General features: G+C 32.6%; 2 pseudogenes; one reads left to right on the forward strand and one right to left on the reverse strand.

Annotated features, from left to right (window-relative positions):
• The first annotated feature begins 16,073 nt into the window (after positions 1–16,073).
• On the forward strand, positions 16,074–18,572 carry LOC120207830 (annotated as a pseudogene).
• Positions 18,573–19,461: 889 nt separating this feature from the next.
• Positions 19,462–20,312, reverse strand: LOC120207817 (annotated as a pseudogene).
• Positions 20,313–23,560: the final 3,248 nt, after the last annotated feature.

The raw sequence follows: 23,560 nt of genomic DNA on the forward strand, positions 1-23,560 counted from the left end.
ATTCTCGATGTCTGACATTCTTGTCATAAGCTCGTATCATCCTTTTTTGGTACATCTGGCCATGGCATATAGCTCTCAGCATTTTCTCCTCAATCAAATTCAACTGATCAAACTTATTTTGTACCCAATCAGCCTTGTTAAGTTTCAATTCCATCAATACTCTCAGAGAAGGAATTTCTATCTCAACAGGCAAAACTGCTTGCATCCCATATACCAGAGAGAATGGTGTTGCCCTAGTAGATGTACGAACGGACGTACGATAGGCAAGCAGCGCAAAAGGTAATTTTTCATGCCAGTCTCCATATGTTTTGGTTGTTTTTGTGATGATATTTTTTTAGGTTTTTATTTGATGCCTCCATGACCCCATTCATTTTTAGGTGACAAGGAGCTGAGTTGTGATGCTTGATCTTGAACTTCGTGTAGACTTCCTTCATTAGGTCATTGTTTAGATTCAATGCATTATTCGTAATGATCCTTTCTGGTGTTCCATATCTACAAATGATTTCCTTTTTTTAAGAATATATAGACTGCTCCTTTTGTGACACTAGCATATGAGGTAGCTTCGAACCATTTGGTGAAGTAGTAAATGACCACTAAGGTGAAACGGTGTCCATTTGAAGCCTATGGTGAAATTACCCCAATGACATTTATGACATTTATTTTGTCATCATGGATCTGACATTTATGACATTTTTGAGCAAATCTGATACAATCTCCTTCCATAGTAGACCAATAGTATCCAAACCTCATGATTTGTTTAACCATTGTGAATCCATTAGCATGTGTTCCACAAATCCCTTCATGAATGTAACATCCTAAACTATATGTTAGTGACTAAATCATAAAGTTTCAGAATTTGGTGACTAAAGTAGAAGAATGAAATAGTTCAATGATTATTTGGAAATATATGTATGTATGATTATATAGATATCGAGCACGAACAAGTTCCGGAACGATTATCAAGTTAAGATTCGGTCGAAAGAAAGGAATCATAAAATAGGATTTGAACTTAATGAGGCCAAGGTGAGTGCATCTTATTTTATAGAATGATATGGAAATTGGACTTGTGATAAGTCTATTTCCGATAGTTAAAGTGCATGAAGTCTTGATTATAAGTAGGTGAATGACATGAAATATATGTATGTTTGATTATATGAGTGAATATGTTTCTGTATGTGCTATGTGGCTTATGTGAACATATGGTTATGAGATAAAATAGGTAATCATAGGAGAATATGATGAAAGTGAATACATGAGAAGACATAGCCATGTGACATGTGAATATACTTGAATAATACATGTTATGTTATATGAGATTATGTGAAAATAAGTTATATGATATGAATAATATAATAAGAAGATAGGTGATAAAAAACCGTGAGCCTATATGAATATGTGATATGAATGTGATATACTTGATGTATGAGAATCATATGAGAATAAGAGATGACAATGAGTTACATGCCATATGAACACAAGAGAAGTATTATAAGCTAAGTGACATATGATTATGAAATCATATGAAAAGTGAAATGTACATGTGAATATGTGAAGTGATATGAATATAATGCCCATGTTATATGATACGAAAGCTATAGGTATAGTTGGCATGCCAAGAGTTCAGGGTCTACGTGGTACTTTGGGATATACAGTGATCCTTCGGGATATTTCATAGTAGTCATTCGGGATAAAATTTCATAGCCCCTAGTGGGACCCCATACAAGCTGTGGTGACAGCATAGTGCACGACCTCAATAGAGTCACATCTATACAGTTCTCATAGGTGTACATGGGCTAATAAGAGATAACATTGAATATAATGTATGTGATGTATATATGTGTTTTGTGATATGAATTATATGATATGATATATGTGTGTTAGTGATTATTGTATATGTTATAAGATATAAGATATAAGATATAGGATATGAACATAATGAATCATATAAACAAGAGAATAGAAATATGAATGGTGATAATATGATAATGATAGGAAAAAAGATAATTATATGCATGTATGGATTTGATATATATATATATATATATGAATGAATATATGTTTGGGTATAATGTGATAGCAGTAATTGTTCATGCATGATTACAAGTTATAGTTTACATTATATGTTTATTGCCTCACTAAGTCATGGACTTAGTGTGTAAGTGATTTATACGTAGGTTACAGAAACGAGAAGAAGAGTAAAGAGCAATGTGGAGTAAGACAGGTCAGTTCTCCTTACTAAAGGTCAGATCAGAAAAGAGGTAAATAATATGTATTTATATATAAAGTTCTAGTTGGCATGTACTCAAAAGAATATAGTGTATAAGCTCTGAATAGTTCTGTAAATGTTTTGAATAAGTTATATGTTATAAAAGTTTTAAATTACTCACTATTTCATGCAAGTAAATTTTTTAAAAAGTCAATGTGACACCTCAGACTCATATCCAGGTCGGATACGGGTTGAGGGTATTACTTTAAGTAAATATCGTTCTTCAAGTATTTTCTTGGCCTCATTATTCATCTTCTTAAAGTTTGTTTGTCATTTTCAGTTGCTTCGGTGGGGTAAGAACGATATTTTACATACTAGAGAATATCATAATATCATGGGAGACCATCATCTTCTTCTTCCTCAATGTTGCAACAATGAACTATCACTTCTCTTATACTCATTTGAATTGGCATTATTCGAGCCTGATCATTAGCCTTAAACATGGCTACCAACGTAGCCAAAGCATCTGCCATTTGATTTTCTTCATGGGGAAGATAAATGAAAGAAATTTCTTTAAACTCATTGATCAACTCCATAAATAGGTTCTTGTATTCTATCAATTTGGAGCCTCGAGTCATCCATTCTCTACGAAGTTGATAAATAACCATAGCAAAATCACCAAATACTTTCAGGCTTTTAATTTTACGCTCAATTACAGCTTGAATACCCAAGATACATGCTTCATATTATGCCATGTTGTTTGTACATTCAAAGGCAAGCATACTATTAAAAGGATAATGATCTCCTTTAGGTGAAACTAGTATTGACCCAATTACATATCCCACAGCATTTGAGGCACCATCGAAGTTCATTTTCCAGGCTTCATCTTTCGGAGCATCTTCTTCCGTGGCAAATATACTCATTAGGTCATTATTTGGAAACTCAAAATTTACTGGCTCATAGTCTTTTAATGCTTTGATTGCTAAGAAGCCAACAATAACACTTCCTTTTACTACTTTTTGATTCATGTAGACTATATCAAATTCAGACAACAACATTTGCCATCTCGCCATCCTTCTGGTTAAAGCCGATGATTACATATGTATTTTAACGGATCCAACCTTGATATCAACCAGGTGGTGTAATATAGCAAACATTGTCTCAACCTCTTAGTAGTCTATACTAAAGCACAACACAACTTTTCAATCGAGGAATATCAAGTCTCACAGTCAGTGAATTTCTTACTGGGGTAGTAAATAGCTCGTTCTATTCTTGTAGTTTCATCATGTTGTGCCAATGCACATCCTATTGACTTCTCAAAGACATTCAAGTATAAGATCAATGGCTTGTCTGGGATTGATGGCATTAGGATTGGAGCATTTGTCAAGTAACTCTTAATTTTATCAAAACATTCTTGGCAACTATTATCCCATACTCTTGGATTTTATTTTCTCAGTAATCGAAGGATTGGATCACATTTCTCGGTTAACTGAGAGATGAATTTGGCAATATAATTTAACATTTCTAGAAATCCTCGCACTTCTTTTTGTGTTCTAGGGGGTGGCAGTTCCAAGATTTCTTTGACTTTATCGGGATCTATCTCTATCCCATTTTCACTGACTACAAATACCAATAACTTCCCTGAAGTGTCTCTGAAAGTGCACTTGGCTGGGTTAAGTTTGAGCTGGTATTTTCTTAACCTTAAAAATAACTTCTTTAAGACCTTCACAAGTTATTCTTTGGTTTGTGATTTGACAATCATATCGTTCATGAATACTTCTATATCTTTATGCATCATATCGTGGAACAAAGTAACCATGGCTCTTTGATATGTTACCCCAAAATTATTAAGTCTGAAGGGCATCATCTTATAACAAAATATGCCTCATATTGTCACAAACGTGGTCTTTTCCATGTCTTCAGGGTCTATCTTGATTTGATTGTACCCTGAGAAGCCATTTATGAAGGAGAAAAGAGCATGACCAGATCTATTGTCGACTAGGGTGTCAATATGTGAGAGTGGAAAATTATCATTGGGACTCGCTCGATTGAGATCCCGATAGTCAACACACATTTGAACTTTGCCATCTTTCTTTGGAACTGGCACTATGTTTGTTACCAATTCAGGGTATTTGGATACCTGTAAGAAACCTGTATCAAATTGTTTCTTCACCTCTTCCTTTATTTTTAATAGCATATATGGTCTCATCATTCGAAGCTTTTACTGAACAGGCTTACATTTTGGCTTTATTGGCAACTTGTGTACCACAATGTCAGTATCCAATCCCATCATGTACTGATAAACCAAGCGAACACATCTTTGCATTCTCATAGAAGGTTTATGAGATCCTCTCTGGTTTTTGGTGAAAGCAAAGCGCCAATTTTGTCCTCCTTTCTATCCTATTCTGTTCTTAAATTTATTGTTTCAGTTTTCTCTTTATGGGGCAATATTTACTTATCTTCTTGTTCCATCATTCTAACAAGTTCAGGATTTAACTCACGTTCATCATCATCCTTATAACCCTCAGATTCTTTAAAACACATGTCATTTTTAAAATCAATTTATGGTTCATAAATATCATAATTCAAACAATTGATATATGGAGACCTACAAATGGAAAATGAGTATATTCGACTGTGGACAAGAATTTTATTTGATATCTACCAAAATAATAACTATCAATAAAGAATAAAGAGTTTAAATAATTGAATGAGATATTTGCTATAAAGAGCATAAAGAGAAAGCATTATTTCATTAAATGACAAATAATAATTCGCCTTTCAGAAAAGCCCTATTATATTCGGGTCAAAAGGAGACATATTTGTTATTATGAATTACTTTGAAGAGTGTTTATAGAACACGGGGAGTTCTTCAACAGTGTAGTTGTTCAAAATGTAAACATGAGGACACAGGTGAATTGATGCCAATGAGCATTCTCCAATAGAATCATTTGTGACGACATTGATGCTCAGGCTTCCCATTAAATCTTCAACCATTTCTACTTCCTCACCATCCTATGATTGCTTCAGTATGTCAATAACAAATCCTTCAGTGATGCCCTGCAGTTTCTTGCCCAAACATTTCCCTACTTTCGCTCCTCTAGCTAATGTCTCTTTTAACTGCATTTTTATATTTTTTGAAAGATTAGGAGTAGGATTTCTTTTTATTTCGGGGATAAAAGTAGCATTAACAAATTCCAAGGACTGGAATGATGACTCCAGTGCATTCTCATCTACCCCTACGTAAGTTGCATCAGTAGTGATAGAAGCAATGAGGTCTTCTTCTGCCTTGATGGTCACTAGAGTCACATTAACGATGAATCGAAGCTTTTGCTGAAGGGAAGAATGAACTACCCAAGCCATGTGAATCCAGGGTCTCCCTAGTAAGCAATTGTAATTTAGATGGATATTCATGACAACAAAATCTACTTCGAATATCGTAAGGTCAGCTTTGAGAGGGATCATCATTTTCCCCATGATTTTACGTTCCGTTCCATCAAATACTCTCACAGCATTGCCACAAACCCTCATTTGGGAACCATCCACTATAAGTCTATTTAAAGTGGTGAATGACATGCCATTATGGGCTGATCCTTTTTCAATTAACACACCAGAGATTATGACCCCTTTACAATGGGCAGTAATGTGTAATGCCTTGCATCTGCCTTTACCTTCCTCAGGTATCTCATCATCATAGAAATAAATGAAATTGTCTACATTAATTTGATTTACCATCCTATCCACGCGCTCCATCGATATATCATTTTGCATAAATGTTTCATTCAGAACCTTGATCAGTGTATTTCGATGTACCTCAGAATGCAACAGAAGAGATAACATTGAAATTCATGCCGGAGCTTTATGAAGTTGCTCTATAATGTTATACTCTTTGTGCTTCAAAAATTTTAGAAATTCCCGAGCTTCTTCAATCTTGACAAGTTCATTTACTTTATCTTCAGGATCATCAATTATCACAACTCTTGCTTTTTCATCTTTTTCAGGGGCGTAGCACTTCCCACTCCTGTTGAAAAACCTAACTTCATTGATATCTTTTTCCTGGTTCTCAGGAGTATTGATTTGGCACGTATAATCCCAAGGAACACTCTTATTACTTTTGTAGGAGAAAGGTATCCGGGTCTTAATCACCACTCTGGATGTTTTACTTCCCTTGCTTGTCTCATAGTTTGGTTTTGATATGACCAGGATATGATTCTTTAATTTTCCCTCAACTCCTCCTGGACTTTCTTTAGAAACACAAATATATCTTTCATTCTCGATTGTCTCTTCTTCATAAAATTGTAGCTCATGTTTGTCCATCAATTCTTGGATCGTCTACCTAAAATCTTGACAATCATGGATTTGATGACCATTTTCGCAATGATACTCACAGAAGTTCTCTGGCTTTTCCATTGAAAATTTCTTTATAGAACTCAACAACCCTCTCTTCTTCATTTATTTGTATACCCATTTCAATGGCGTTTTTATTTTTTCAATCTTCCTCTTGATTCTTCGGTTCTCTTCAATGGTGTTAACTCTTTGGTTTTGGTGATTCGGAAGCGGGTTTGCAATAACACAGGGTGCCTTCGAGTCATTAAATGAAACTACCTTTCTCTTGATCAGATCCTCAACCACTCTTTTAAAAGCGAGACATTTTTTCAATATTATGCCCTCGAATATTTGCATGATATTCACATGTCTCATTTTTGTTGTACTATTTTGGAAAAGGTGGTTTGATCGGATCTATAAATATTGGTGACATTACGTGGGCTTGGAGTAATCCCTGGAAAAGTTCACTGTATGTCATCGGTATTAGAGTGAACGACATCCTTTCAGTGTTATTCTCACGCTTAGTCTCCCCTTGTGATGAGGAATTTCCAGTCATTATCTTATTTACTAAGAAATTTATATTGTTTACTTATCTTTCCTTCTTTTTCACATATGGCTTCTTTGCAGGATTTTGCCTACTAGTTATTTGCCCTTTCTTTAGTGCTCTCTCAATCATTTCATCGTACATCACAATATCAGAGAAGCTTTTGGGTGCCACCCTTAACATATGATCGATATAGGGAGATTTTAACGTAACTAAGAACATTGTTATGAACTCATTCTCAACAAGTGATGGATGCACTTGGGCGACAATATCTCTCCAGCCTTGTGCGTATTGATGAAAACTCTCATTATGTTTTATCTTCATGTTTTGAAGAGTAACTCTATCAGGCATCATGTCGGCAACGTGCTGATATTGTTATTTAAAAGCATTTGCCAAATCCTTCCATGACTCTATCTTGACACGGGTCAACTGGTTATACCATCTTCTAGCTGATCCTGTCAAGTTGGCTTAAAAGTAATGAATCAATAATCTATCATCCTTTACAAATCCTTCCATTCTTTGGCAAAACATAGTCAAATGCGTGACAGGGCAAGTTTTCCCATCATACTTCTCAAATTATGGTATTTTAAACTTTGGGGGTAGGATTAAATCTGACACTAGGCTTAATTCTGATGCATTCATTCCATCATAAAAGCCTTGCATTCCCATTTATTTGAAAAAGCCCTTACACCAGTCCTTTAGATGTTCTGGTACCTCAGTCTTAGATTTCTCTACTTCCTCGTGATATATATCAATGTATTCATGAGGGCTATTTTGGGGACTTGTTGTGGCCATTTGAACTTTGATTGTTTAAGATCTTGCAAGGTGTTTAATAACCTTTCAGCTGAGATAACTAATCTCGGGGTAGATTCTGCTGCAACATACCTGAAAGTTTCAACCGGAGTTGTACTTGGTTCTTTTGCTATTTTAGTACGCGACCCATACATTCTGGCCATGATATCATTCACCATACTTTTTTGGCTTTGTAAGATTCAGTCTATAACTGATTTCTGTGATTGTTCCATTTTTGCCTCTCATTCTTGTTGTATTCTTAACAAATCTTCCTGCATTTCCTTCTTTAATTGTTCAAGCTTTGCCTCTATGGTTTTACTTCTTGTGCGATGAGGATTGGTATTTTTACTTGCCAATATTGTCTGTCACATAACCCTTCAAAAATTAATTTTGTTGTTTTTTTAAATATGAATGCAGGTTATTGGCAATGCATTATGAATGATAAATTGTTTATGGAGAATAAATGAAGCAAGTGCAAAATGAAAATAAAAGGAATTGATCCAAGCAGTAACCATTCTGAAATAATTTTCAATGGATGAAAAGTTTCACTCATTACAAAGGAGTTCAATTACAGATAAGGTCTAGCCCTCAAATTCAGCTCTACAATTTCATTCATAATTGCAATGACCTCCCTTGTATATTTAGACTAGTTTAGTTTGGAGTTGGATGATATAAGCTCTGTTAGCCAATTCTTTCATATACCGAGCAACTTCACCCAACATGGTTCTCGTTCTTCTACTAGAGATCGGTAATGTTCTTAAGTGTTTTTCCACCCAACATTGATGAGTTTGATCTCTTTTTCTAGGTTAGTGATTTGAATTCGGCATTGCTGGAGCTCGCCTTTCAGCTCTCTGATTTCTTTCCGGAAGGCTATGTTTTCTTCAAGAATAACTCTTAAGTCCATTACGTGGGAGAAACTTGCACTTGAAGCAAAGATTGCTCAAGGTTCGAGACATGGTTTTTACGCTAATTGTTAATGGCTTGAGATTGGTTTAACTCTTCTTCAAATCTTATCTGCAATTCTCCCATTTCTCTAGTGAGATCATCTACTCGTCGACTTTTTATGGAGAATCTTTGCATCCATGATTCAATCTCTGCATGTTTTCTATCAAGGATTCGATTTTAACCCTGCCTTTTAGACCATATCTCATCCTTCTTTCGCTCTATTTCTTCTTCGAGCTCTATAATTTTTCGATCTTTATCTTGGAAATCTTCAATTATGCTATACATCTCAGTTTTCAATCCATGGACTCGATTTTTCTCTTCCTCTAATTCATTTAGGCTGATTTCTTTATCCTCTTTGAGTCTTTGAATTCTACAAGCCTCGACTTTGTATTGCTTTATCAATTCTTTCTTATCGACTTCTAACTCTCATAGTTTTGCCTTTCCAGCTTCCATCTTCTTGAACTGACACTTATTTTTGACCTCAAGACTTTTAATTCGTCATTTTACAGCTGCTAATTCTCTAGCCTACTGTTGTGGTGCTTTACTCGACCCAAATCCCCTTCTAGCTCGTTATAGCTTTTGATAATCCTTTTTTAGGTCTTCTAGGTCAGCTTTCACCACATCTTTTCTTTTTCTCATCATTACAAACTGTTTGGCATGAAATTCAACATCGAGAGTTAGCATGCAATTTTCCCTCTCCACTAGTTCTATTCTTTTGGAATCTTTAGCTTTTTCCCTCTCAAACTCACTTCTTTGGATTTCCAAGTTCGAAGGGATTTTCCCAATTTGTTCATCCATTAACATTGATCCTTCTTCAGAGGTTGAAGAGATTTTTTCATTTACCCTTTGAATTCTCCAGGCTTCATAGTTAGGCGTCAACATAACATCCGCTCCAACTACCTTAGTCTTGAAAGTCAACCTCTAAGAAGTAACCACATCTTTGACTTTCTTCCTATAATTGACTTCTTTATAATCAAATTCAATACCAGCTAGCCCATGAGTCAGTGGAATGAATTGTCGGGCATCGTATTATCTCAAGACTAACTAATGAGCGTACTCGACTCCTCCCCACAATCCCAGCAGTAAAATCCAATCCAAATCTCCACACTTAAACAAAATTTGTGTGTGTATCAGTGACAAGGTTCGTCATATTATATTTTAACCTTGTAGATTTCTGAAGAAGTCGATCAACTGGTCTTTTTAAGATGTTTCATGCCATTCTTTTGTAAGGTAATCAACAACAGAATAATAATCTTTTAGAAAGCAATTATAGTTGACTTTTTTCTCTCTCAAGAAATGACTTCAGATCCATACAGTAAGTAGCTGAGCACAACCCATAAAACACCCTCATCCCAGCCTCCTAAAGATATTTAAAGATCAGAAAGTCTCAACTAAAATTATAAAAACCAGATTTGTCTCTCTCTTTAATTTTTCAACCAAGTCAACTATAGCTAAATTGACAAGTCCCAAACACTTTGGAAAAGTTACTAAACCATATATCCCCAGAGCAAGCACATCTCTCCATACATTTTCATCCATGTGTGCTTCGGCTATCTTTTGTAGGTGTGACCATGGCACTCCCTCGTTTTCTTCCTTTCGTTGCCCACTTGTCACTTGTGCCCGAGATCTTTGCAAGATTTGATTTAAATGATGGCCCTCTTATTAACCATAAATAGATCTTGTCCACTTTAACGCTCGACAAATTCATCAAAAAGTGATATTCTCGAGGGTCGGAGTCATGTCCTCTCGATTGAAAGTGAAGTAACTATAGGTTGGATTCTAGAATTGTATCATGCTTCGAATGAGGATCGGGTCTACATTGACATATATCAGATGGAATAAGTCCCTAAAAGTCTATTAAAAAGCTTTTTATCAGTAAAATTCCAACTTTACCATATCTTCCTCAATCCTTGAAGTTTATTTTGTTTTATTGAGGCCTGTGTATAATTAGACAGTTCTGACACATAGTTCCTTGGTAGGCTATCTCCTTGGTAGGCTATCTCCTCGCTCTTTCTGCTTGGATTCAGACCAATTTCACACATCTGCAGGATTCTCTTATTTGTTTAAGAAACTTCTCTCCATCGTGAAAGTCTTTTCACTTTATCAATACTCACATATCAATCGCCTTTTCTAATGTTATGTACAAGCAGTATGAAAAAAATAATAAAACAAAACAAACCAAAAGTTAGTCAAAACAGGTGTGTAAATTTAGTAAAAAGAAAAAACATATATATAAGACGATAAATAAGTTAAATTTATTTCCATGTTCTCTACCCGAATAAAATTCATCAAAATGGGTCCTACACAAACATGCTCTCTACCCTCATGTATTTATTTAATTAAAACCTAAATGTACATAAATTCTATTTCACATGCTTTTATTCGAAAAGAATGAATCTATTCTACCTATAAATAAGTAAATAAATAAAAGGTTAAATTAGGTTTCTCTTTCGTGTACACTATTTTGGGTACATACTGAAGGACAGAGGTTCAACATGGCTCTACATAGGGTGACAATTCTAAGGTTCTCTATATGCATGGTTTCAGCTCTAACGGAAAATGGTACTCGATTTGTCCTTGATGTCGGTACCCTCTTGGGCTGCCAAACCCTCACTCCTAATCAATTATAGACATAAATGGATCGAGTTCAATTTGAGGGGATTTACTTCTTTATACCCATACGAGGAATAAATCCCTACGAAGGTATAAGGCATATGTATTCCAGGGGTTATTTGGTAAAACTCATACGAAGAATAAATTCTTACGAGAGTAAAGTGTTCACCCTCACTTACTTGGAACGAAGATCAGGTATAGAGCTTATGTTATGAAAATGCTCGTGATGTGTGTGAGGAGAAACTTACAAACATTCGACTAAAAAAAAAAAAAAAACAAAAAAATTCTCAATAAGAACTTTGATAGAGCTGGAAAAAAACAAAAATTAAAATGTTAGTATATACAAAATAAAGAATTTAGAAAATTTTCAATAAATAGATCATAAGTTATCTAGAGACTCAAACTTATAATTTCCACTATAACGACAATATATAAGCAACCGACAGTCTGACTCTCTAAGTCTCCAGTGGAGTCACCAAACTGTCATAACCATTTTTTATAAAACAATTAAGTTTTAAAAAACAATTATGACTTTATTTGAAAATTGGAGATTTTGAATTAATCTGAATTAAATTGAATTGGAGGCGTCATCGAACTTTAAATTAGATAGGTCGAATACCTAAAAAACATCTTTTAAACAATTTAGGAAAATAATTTGATAGAAGTTGGTATGCGTTATACAAAAAAAAAATTTTAGGGGTTCGGAAGCCGATTACGCATAAGGAAGGATAAACACCCCCGCAGCGTCCAAAATTAATACTTAGCCGCTTATACAACATCGTAATGGTGAAACTTAAAATTCAAAATCAAAAGTAAAATTATGATCTATTTATTGAATATTAATTAAATTACTCCAAATTGATTAGTTAGAGAAAATACTTTAAATTGACAAGATTTCTCGAGATTCGTAATCCTCCATCGGGAAAACTATCTCACCTACTTCTTATATGCTAAAGAATATTCTATATAAAAATAAATAAATAAATTAATGTTGAAATTTTTCATAAAACAAAAATATGACTATTTTTCTAAAACATACATCCTTAGTACCAACATTAAATATAACAAAATGAAAATAAGAATAAAATAATTCATAAAAAAATATTTTATCAAATAAAAAAGGCTCGCGTTTTCAAGTTCATATTTTGTTTGAATGTCGTATCGGATTACACTACTTCGATCAAGCAGTGCTTTCCACGCCCATGCTACAAATAAGTGTCCTTGAAAATATCCTTGAAAATATTCAAATAAAATACTGACTAATGGATATCTCATAAATTTAAAATAAATAAATAAATTCACTAAGATTAAATATAGTGATATACATATGTATACAAGCATTAAGAGTACTTAGTAAATAGATTTATTTTCATAAAAAGATATGATTTACATATACAAATAACACTAAACAAATATAAACATATATATGGCAAAGTGAAAAGAAAATGCATCTAACTAATGCAAACGATTAAAATACAATAATGATTAAAATGAAACTAAGTATAACATACCATATTAAAGTAAAGCAAAAGTAAAGGGGCTATCTATGTATTAATCCATATTCCTTTTTTTAGAAATTAAGTTAGAATAATGACCAAAATGCATACATAACAAAACTAACGGGGGCTAAAAAAGAAATAAATCCCAAAGCAACATGCATGACCAAAATCAAACAAACCAGAAATTCGTAAGAGTAAATAAAAATTATACCTAAAAGCAACAATATATAAGAGATGATTGAAATGAAACATTTACAAACATCATGACCAGAGTCAGACATTAACAAAATGGTATAACATATAAAATGGTGACTTAAATATAAACATTAAAAGATAAGAGATAGAAACAAAATAATATAACACTTCAATTAATGGCCAGAAGGTAAGATTACGAAACCAGAAGGATTGGAATAGTTATTACCCCATGCGCGAAAATACAACACTACCCCTTTTGAAACTACGTCGTTTCACAAGAGATATATATGTTTAAAACTAAACTCAAACATGCCATTCCCCTCCCATTTCTCATTTCTGTTTTTTTATTCTTTGGAGAGAAAAAAAAACTCTCTCAAAACCATTCTTCCCTACCATGGGAGATGAACCATCGAGGCTCCCCAACCATCGGAGATCGGTGGCCACGAGGAGTAAGACTCGTCGAGAACCCCCTTTCACTCTTTTTCTCTCTTTTACCTTTGTCTCTCCCTAAGAAAACCTAAAACCCAAACCCTAAAACCATATCCAAAAAGGGACGAGACCTTTACCTTCGGAGATCAGTTCATTGGTTTGATGGAAACGAAGGTTAACGATCAAGGTAAAAAATTTTAGTCTCATTTTTTTTAGTTCTCACTGTTTTTTTTAATCTGATCCTCTCTCTGGTTTTTTTCATTTTCTCTGAATGCCTTTTTTCTTAAATGTTTGTTGCATGTTGTTTTTAATTGTGTACTTCGAGTAGAAATTATGAAATCTATGGGTAAGGCTTTGATTTTTTTTTCTGAATTGAGTTGATAAAATCACGATTTTTTGGGATTTATGGTATTTTAAAATGGGGTTTTCAAATTTGGGTTGAGTTTCTGACTGATTTGGTACGTGGTTCACTGTTTGGCCGAATTTAGTGACGATGACAACTCGAGAACCCTCTGACGACGGTTCACACGATAGGGGAGCCGAAGAGTAGGACGCGTGTATCTCACGAATGGCAGATCAAATGGTCCATCTTCGTTGGTGGCGACGGCTGGATAGGAGCTAGGGTTTTGAAACCCTAACTGAATTAGGTTAGGTCAGCTACAATCGGGTTGAATCTTGGGCTTCGTGTCAGCTGGTTATAACTGGATCTGGGTCTGTTGGGTTGAGTCCTTTGGGCTGTGTTGTTGTATTTGGGCTTCAAGTTGAGCCTGCAAAAATATAATTAACATCATCATAATAATAATAATAATAATAATAATAATAATAATAATAATAATAATAATAATAATAAATTAGAACCTGGACAAAAACGGGTGTCTACAGTGTCTAATACGATCCCACGCGATTCTGATAGCCGATCAACTATCGATCGATCATGATTTGATGGGGGTGTTGGTCCCGAGGGGAGGGGAGGTTGGGTGGAGCTTCGTCTATAGCAAAAGGCGACTGTCGGCATGGGTTTAGGGGTTGAAATGGAAGTTTCTAAAGTTTTGGGTTTATTTCAAAATTTGCACTTTCTTTTTAAAAGATATATATATATATATATATATATACTTTTAATTTTTAATTTTAAGTAAAATTTTTAAAATTACCAGGTTGTGACACGTGTCAGTTAACGACCTAACTTAACGGTCCATCACGGCTTGACCCATTTAAGTAACGGAATGAATCGTTAGGCACCAAACTTGAATGAAATAAACGTTAAGAACTAAACTGAAAAACGGACATAGGTTGGACACCCTTTGTATACTTAAGCCAAAGATTAATGACCATTTGTTTTAGTTTACCCTTTTTTATTCTCTTATTTATGGTCAGATTGGGTTTGTGTTACGGCTTGTTTATTTGGAAACTTAAAGTTGTTGTCACCATGGGTATTGTGAATTACAATACGATTGTTTTTTTTTCATTTCCTCTGCTTAAACCATGTGTGTATATATATATATATATATAAAGATATATTTACACTGTGAAAATTCTTTTAGTTTTATATATTTTTATGACCATTAGATTTAGTGAAATCAAAGGTTGAGATTAACTATTTTTTTTAGTGAATATCTTCTCATGTGTATATATATATATATGGGGGACATAATTCTCTTATACTATGTAAAACTAATAAGTTTTACACTAATTTATAGTCATTATATTAAAAGAAATAAATGAATTGAATTTAATTAAAATTTATAATATATTTTAACTTACCCAATTCCAAATCTCAAACCTTAAAATTTATATATTAAACACCAAACACCAAACCCTGAATAATAAATAATAAACCCTAAATCATAAATTCTAATCCTAAAAATATTGTTTTATTGTGAGTTAAAGAGATTTATTTATATATAAATTTTAATTAAATCTAAGCCATTTATTTATTTAAATCTAATGACTATAAATTAGTGTAAAATTTATTAGTTTTACATACTGTAAGTAGATCCTAACTCTAAATATATATATAGTGACCGTAGTGGTTAAAGAGAATGTTATTTTTCCGGTGTGTCTACGTTGTTAATCGTTTAAAAAGATTATGAATAAATACTACATTGTCATCACTCTAGACTGTTTAACATATATATATATATCATAAAAAATGATATAATTAAGACATAAGGTTTCATATAAGATTGAAATTTTAAATTATGATACTATAAATAAAAATATTAAGGAATTATGCAATCTTAGTGGTAAAAAGAATAATTATTATTTCAAGAGATTTTAGTTTGAACACAAACGATTGAAGAATATTTAAATATTTATTATCAAATAATTAAAAAATTTTAAAACCACTTGTAAGCACTCTAAATTAACAATTATTCTTATAATATTTTTTTATAATATCCCATCAAAATTAAATTGTCAATAACAAAAATGTAATTTTGGATTAAGTTAAACCATCTGCATTGGTAAAATGGGCTTATCATATAAATATGATCGAGGAGATACTTATTTACCTTTTGCCACCACTTTCTCCGTCTCTGAAACCATTGTACCCGGGAACGTTATGGCCGCCGGCGAAAAGAGAAAGATTACGATTTCGGATCAGAGGAGAGGTAGATATGGTGATGTCGCCATTGGTTAACACGTATCCATTGTCGAGCTACACAGTTGGTACCAAAGAGCCCAAGATGGAGAAGGACACGTCTGTCGCCGATCGCCTTGCTCGCATGAGAGTCAAGTAATTTCATCCCTTTCTTCGTCTTATTCCTTGTATAATTACATTTTTTTTCTTGGGTTTAGAAAAGCCCTAGATAAACCCTACTTGAAAATGCCGGCTTGAAGTTTATGCTGTTAGTGTTCCTTTGTGCTTCTGTCTCTGAAACATTAAGGAAAAAAATTAAGAAAAAGGGCTGATTTTTTTTAAGTCCAAAGGGTCACCCTTGTCGCTCTAATAGATATAATTTATCATTTTTATCACTGTTGTATTTTCAGATCAATTTAATCCTCAACAACTTTTAATTGCATAATTCTTATCTTTCATCTAATATAAAACCCTAAATTATAAATAATAAGTTAAAGGATAGGGATAGGATTTATGATTTAGAAGTAGTGGGGGTTATGGTTTAGGATTTAAAATTTATAATTTATAATTTTAAGTTAGGGCAGAGTATAGAATAATGTAATTGATCAACTCCTCAAAATAAGATAGGGGTGAAAGTGATAAATTATGTCTATTACAGGAGAAAACGTTGAATTGTTCGAATTTGTTCACTCGGTGATCTAAGATTCAAAATCCTAGCTTCTTTACCTTTGTTGGACCATATTGGGAACTAAGGGGAGTGTCTAGATCAAAAACAAATTGCTGGTGGAAACTGTATACCATTTGAACTGATATTTGAATTGTGTTTCCTCGGATTTTACACGAAGTGACTTTGTCAATTTTATTTCAACAAATAAAGTATTTGACTTCCTTTTTTCTGTTTTTTGGGGAAAGTTTGAGCTACTAAATGTTGTTATTTTCTGTCAGTTTCCGAAACCCTAAGTACTTCTCACTAAGATTAGCGTGTTGAAAGGTTACTTTCTATGATTACAAGTTTGTGAATTGTGATTGCTTCTTTTGATTGTTAATTGCAGTTATATGAAAGAGGGTACGAGGACAAGCGTTGAAGCAATTTTACTGGTATGTAACTGCACTTGTGCTTGGCTATTACATCTTAATAACCAAGGGGGATTAACATTGTAAGGTTTATGCTTTGTTCTCTGTTGTGAAAAATGTATGGTAATAGTTTTCACTCCCTAGTTTTTTATGACGCTGCATATAGCTTGTATATGTGTTTATGTACGACTCAATAGTCAACCTAGTAGATATTTGCAACTATGTCTTAGTTGTATTAAGAGGTAATTATGCCTTAAAATGACCATTTGAATGCTTGTCCTTCAATTGCCTATAACTTGTCAGTTATCATGTTCTTTGTGTGGTTTGCAAGAATTTGACTTCTAAGATGACCATTTGAATGCTTGTCCTTCAATTTCCTATACTACCTTCTTATGCAGGTCCAAGAACATAATCATCCTCACATTCTTCTTCAGCAAATTGGCAACACATTCTACAAACTTCCTGGTGGACGCCTGAAGCCTGGAGAGAATGGTATCATCTGACTAGTTTCATTCTGTGTCGTCTATCTTTCACCTTATATCTTTTCTGTTGTGATATTTTGGAGATTCTATGACATTTGTAATATCTTTGCTCTTTATGTTTTGGCTTCAGAGATTGAGGGTTTGAAAAGGAAGCTGACTAGCAAGCTTGGAGCTAATTCACCTGCTCTTGTGCCAGACTAGCAGGTACTGATTTGTCATAATTATCTTTCTACGATGAGTAGGCATCTCTTCTTAACAATTTTCATTGATCTTCCCTGTGATATAGTTTATAACATTTACTTCTTAATTCGTAATACCTTTCCTTGTTATCTTGTTGCAGATCGGTGAGTGCGTGGCCATCTGGTGGAGGCCCAACTTTGAGACCTTAATGTATCCATATTGTCCTCCCCACATAACCAAGCCTAAGGTAATATATAATTGTCGACCTTTTTGTTACTTCACTTGGCACTATTTATGTGCTTTGCTATCCTTTCCCAACCTATATTATTGATATTACTGTAGGAGTTCAAGAAGCTTTTCCTTGTCCATCTGTCCGAGAAAGAGTACTTCGCAGTACCCAAAAACTTGAAACTTCTTGCGGTACCATTGTTTGAGCTTTATGACAATGTTCAGGTAGGCGATAACCTTCTCTTAATCCATTCTTCAGCTGATTTTAAGTTTTCAATGTGCCATTGCTTTCGAGTTTGCTCATGGTTGATCGTTATTCGCTTGTAATTTGTTTCTTTGTGTTGAACAGAGATATGGACCTGTGATATCAACCATTCGTCATCAGCTTTCTAGATTCCAGTTCAACATGATTACTACATTCCTTTGACATGGATGCTTACCTCCTGACAGTTACATACCGAGAAAACTGTTAATCGTGACGGTATGAGAGAACTTCGTGTTGCTTGCTTGGCTTCTCATGTAGGTTAAGGTTATTTGAACGTGACTCTGGGCCAAACTAGTGTACTTTAACTTGGTTAAACCGTTTTTAGTAGCTGTTGTATTAGTTTAGTGTTTTAGGTTTAGGATTTCTTTTTGAATTGGAATTTTTTTTTCTTTTAGTGATATGATATCACCGATTAAGTACATGCGAAAATCGCTTTGGTAACAAACGATAATTTTTAGTCAATTAATGGTTTTCATTTAAAGAAATGTCATTTTAATCAAAATCAAAATGTGGAGGTCTATGTGCTTAGAAAAGGATAGGGACCAATTTGGTTATTTAACCAAATGTTAGAGGTTTTGATATCATGGCTTTTTCAATTTACAACAATAGTATGGTGTTAAGATAACTATAGACATAATATTACTTTTTGTCTTTATTTAATTTTAAGTGTTTATTAATATTTTAATTTTAATTAAAATTAGTTGTTCAAGATCTTTTATAGTCATTGATAACACACACTTAGACGTATTTGCTTAAACTTAGAACTTTCAGTGAGAACAACACTCTCTTTAACCACTGAAGTCAGTAAATATGTTCAAATAGATATAGTTAGTTGACTAGTTCTTGACGTGATACTTTCATATTAACATTTAAACATACATAGTAGGTACCATGTTAACCCATTATGTTTCATTGATTTGAATTTTTTTAAAGCGAGTATTTTAATGTTATTATCTCATGAACTCACTAGTGATCTCAGTGATAAAAAATATTATTTTATTTTGGAGGATTAAAATTCAAATAATTATAAACCAAGTATGCTTCGATAACACGATAAAAAATATTATATTTTTAGAAGATTAAAATTTAAATAATTGTACACTAATTATGCTTTGGTAAGAAGGAAGGCCTCGGCACCATATTTGTCCAGCCCTGAGTTCTCAAGGAATGTAATCTTCTCCAGGAACCCTAAGCAGGCATTGCCGACGGCCAAGATGTATACGAACAACCCTAACAGCACGTGCCACGGAACCGATCCGCTTCTTAATCCGGCCGACCCTCGAGGGTAGAAGAACACGAGAAATCCATATATCCACTGCAATTCACATTCCTCAATTTCAAAAGGAACGCCTCTGGTAATTTTATGCAGATACAACTTGGTTAAGCATCACACGTCATAAAATTAGGAGTGTAAATGAACATAAAACTAGGAGTGAATTATTCGTGAACCGTTCATGTAACGTTTGTTTATGTTTGTGAAATTTGGAGTTTAAACAATGAACCTTAGGAGTTTGAGCACTAGTGGTGTAATTTTACCAATTTTAGCTTGGAAATGAACATGACCACGAACGCTAAATGAACAAATAAACGACCATAAAAGAACATGTTCACGAACACTAAACGAACATATAAATGAACGTTAAACAAATATGTTTGCAAACGCTAAACGAACAAACACGAACCCAATCTTATTTGTTCAAGTTCAGTTCATTTACACACCTACATAAATCATGACACATGGTAACATCAACTATAAATATGTATTCAAACAAACGAGTGATCGTATCAGTACCTGAATGCCATAGAGGACAAGATTCCCATCCCAAGCCAAGAATGCAGGCTGTAGAGATTGGGTATTGAACTCTCGTTGTGATTCTTGAAAGCAGTGTAGATTCCAACAATGCCAAGAATTAGAAAAAAATATATTATAAAGGCAAATGGAAACGTGTTATACATGCAGATTTATTGAAAATAAAAAAAATAAAAGATAAAAGAGACGCAATATGAGGAAAAAAAAGATAATAAAGATTACCGAAAGTCGACAACTAACATTAAAATTAATGTTACTGTTGATCAATAAAGATAAAAAAGAGATGAGGTTCACACCAGTCATTTCAATAAAATTTTAAAAAATCACAAGACTTGAAAATAAAATCCAATTAATTTTAAACCCAAATAAAAAACACAAATTAATTAAAGAAAATATAAATCATAAAATTATTATAAAAGAAAAAACTCTTCTCAAATATAGACTTGATTAATTTTATATTCGTTCGTTTATGTTCGCTTACATTCATTCATTTGTGCTCGTTCACGTTCGTTCATTTGTGTTCCTTTATCATTTTAACGAACGAAAAATGAACGAACACAAACGAACTATATTCCTTAATGAATGAACACGAATAAATAAAAATTTGTTCGTTAATTTGTTCGTTTGTTTGTTTAGTTAAAGTCAAAAGAATGAACATAAATATAAACTAGTTCGTGTTCATTCGATACAAGCCTAACAAAGTTATAACATTCTTATTTATCTTAGCATCATGTCATGAATAATGAGATTTATATATAAAAGCCAATAAAATATAGATTAATATTTAAGGTAGTTTTACTTAAATAATGGAGGGAGGAAAATTATTAATGCGTCACGACCTAAGGTAATGACTAGACTTGTTTATGAGAATTTAGTGGTTGGGAGTGAAAATAAAAATTATTATTACCTTTAATAAATTATTTATAAATACATTAAATTTTAAATAAAAAAATATTAAGAAAATTTATTAAACATCTAAATTTTACACACAAAATAAGCATTATCCTCTTTTAAGAGGGTTCAGGTCCTATTTCAATCTTTTCTATCTTGTCAAAAAAATAATAAAAGAACAATTAAGTGGAACGTGAAAAAATAATTTAAAAATATCACATTAGTATCATCGTTCTTTTTTTAATGATGGATAACAAAAAAATATAACATTAAATATAATTTTTTGAAATATAATAATTGAATGTCAAATAAAAATAACATAATAATAGATGAATGATTGACTAAATAGATGATTTATTATTTTTAATTATATGCGACATATGTCATGTTAGTAATTAAATATATGTGAAAAATATTACGTCAATAATATGAGTTGATCATTAGTCAACTATCTTTCAATTTGACATAGTCTATTTTGACCCAAAAAATTAAAAAACAAATGCTTAATATGCGCCTACATTGAAAGATAATTTTGTCATTATGCCATTTAAAAATTTAGAATAAGATATCACCATTTAATTAGTTAATTATATATAAAATTATACGCCATCAATATATCAAATATTAATTTTTTATCATAAAATTGATTATTGAAACCTCAACTACTTTAATATATCAAATATTAATTTAAGAATTCTGATATTTCAGATTTAAATCTCAACTACTCTAGTTATTTTTTTCTCATTTTTTATCAATAAATTCATTTTGATTTAAACATGCAAGAAAAAAAGCTAGTATATAACTAAATTATTTTAAATTTATTACTATTTTAATATATAAAATTTATCAAATTAAATTATAAAAAATGAAAAATATAATTATAATAAAAAATATAAATTAAATTTAAAGTTTTTCCCCGGTAAAACATTATTAGTATATAATGAATACATAATTCATAAAAACAATTGAATTTTAAAATTTTTTATGGGCAAAGGAGTGGAGTGTAACACCCCAACCCGTACCCGACCTAGATACGAGTCCGAGATGTCACATTGACTTTTTAAAATAATATTCTTATAAAATAATAAAACATTTGGACTTATATTAAGAAAATATGATAATATACTGTTAAATTATGTTTCGTTATAATAAATTTAATGAAAAAGATGTTTTTATGAATAGTACTATACCATATGAATAGTATCGATACTGTTTAAATAGTATAATGAATAGTAATGAATAGTACCATGAATGGTATATCGATGCACTGCTACAGTACCATGAACAGTGTATCGATGCACAAAAACATCGAATTTAAAATGTGTATCGATGCACTGCTACAGTGTACCGATGCACTGCTACAGTAATTTAAGCAAAACATACATAAAACTCAAAAAAATTAACCTTTCATCACTATAAAGTTACCATTTACATAAATACGTTTAAAACATTACAAAACACAATCATATGATTTTACAAAATCGATTAGAGCATATTAGATTCAAATCTTTATTTACATGCCAACCACCATCATTATTAAAAAACACATACTATTCAATTCTTTTCTGATCTGATCTTTGGAAAGGGGAAAATGACATGTCTTGCATAACTTTTATCAATCTTCCTCTTCTCGGAACCAACGTATGAAACAATCACACGCTAAGTCGTTGACTTAGTGAGGCGTATAAAAAACATATAATAGAAACCATAAAGCATTTCATATATCAAAATACATACATGCACATATACCATCATTATCAACATCATTATCATAATCTCTATTTATCATATGATCTTGTACTTATCATTTCTGTATATCATATAACACATATATCATCATATAATTCATGTAACACATTTCATATCACCCAAAAGCATATATATCACATATATTGTGTTTGTTATTGTCTCTTTATTATCCCATGGTACACTTATGAGAACTAAAGATATGTGAGTACATATAGGTTGTGCACATATGCTGTCACCACAGCTCGTATGGGGTTCTACTAGGGGCATGTGAAATTTGTCCCAAAGGACCTATGTTTCCCCCCGAAGGACCTCTGTATATGTCCCGAAGGACCACGTAGACCCTCGACTCTTGGCATGCCAACTATACCCCTAGCTCTCATATCACATAACATGGGCATTATCATTTATAACAGTTCACATCACTTGTATCATATAAACATGTAATCTCATATCTCGTTCTCATGTAACTTGTATATCATTGTTTTCATATAACCCATATCATGTGACATATATCACATGTGCATGTTATCACATAGATCACATCATATAGCTTATATCATTTCTCATGTGTTCATGTAAACACGTATGTCATATCTTGTTCACATATGTTCATATATATATCACATAACACATAGAATAACATATCATACATATCACATAATTGATATCATATTTTCATATAATCACATTTGTCATTTATACCAGTTCACATGGGTTATCACTCAAACATGTATTCACATAAATCATGTAACAT

Source organism: Hibiscus syriacus, unplaced genomic scaffold (genome assembly GCF_006381635.1).
Source record: "Hibiscus syriacus cultivar Baekdansim isolate YM2019G1 unplaced genomic scaffold, ASM638163v2 tig00015426_pilon, whole genome shotgun sequence".
NCBI lineage: Eukaryota > Viridiplantae > Streptophyta > Magnoliopsida > Malvales > Malvaceae > Hibiscus > Hibiscus syriacus.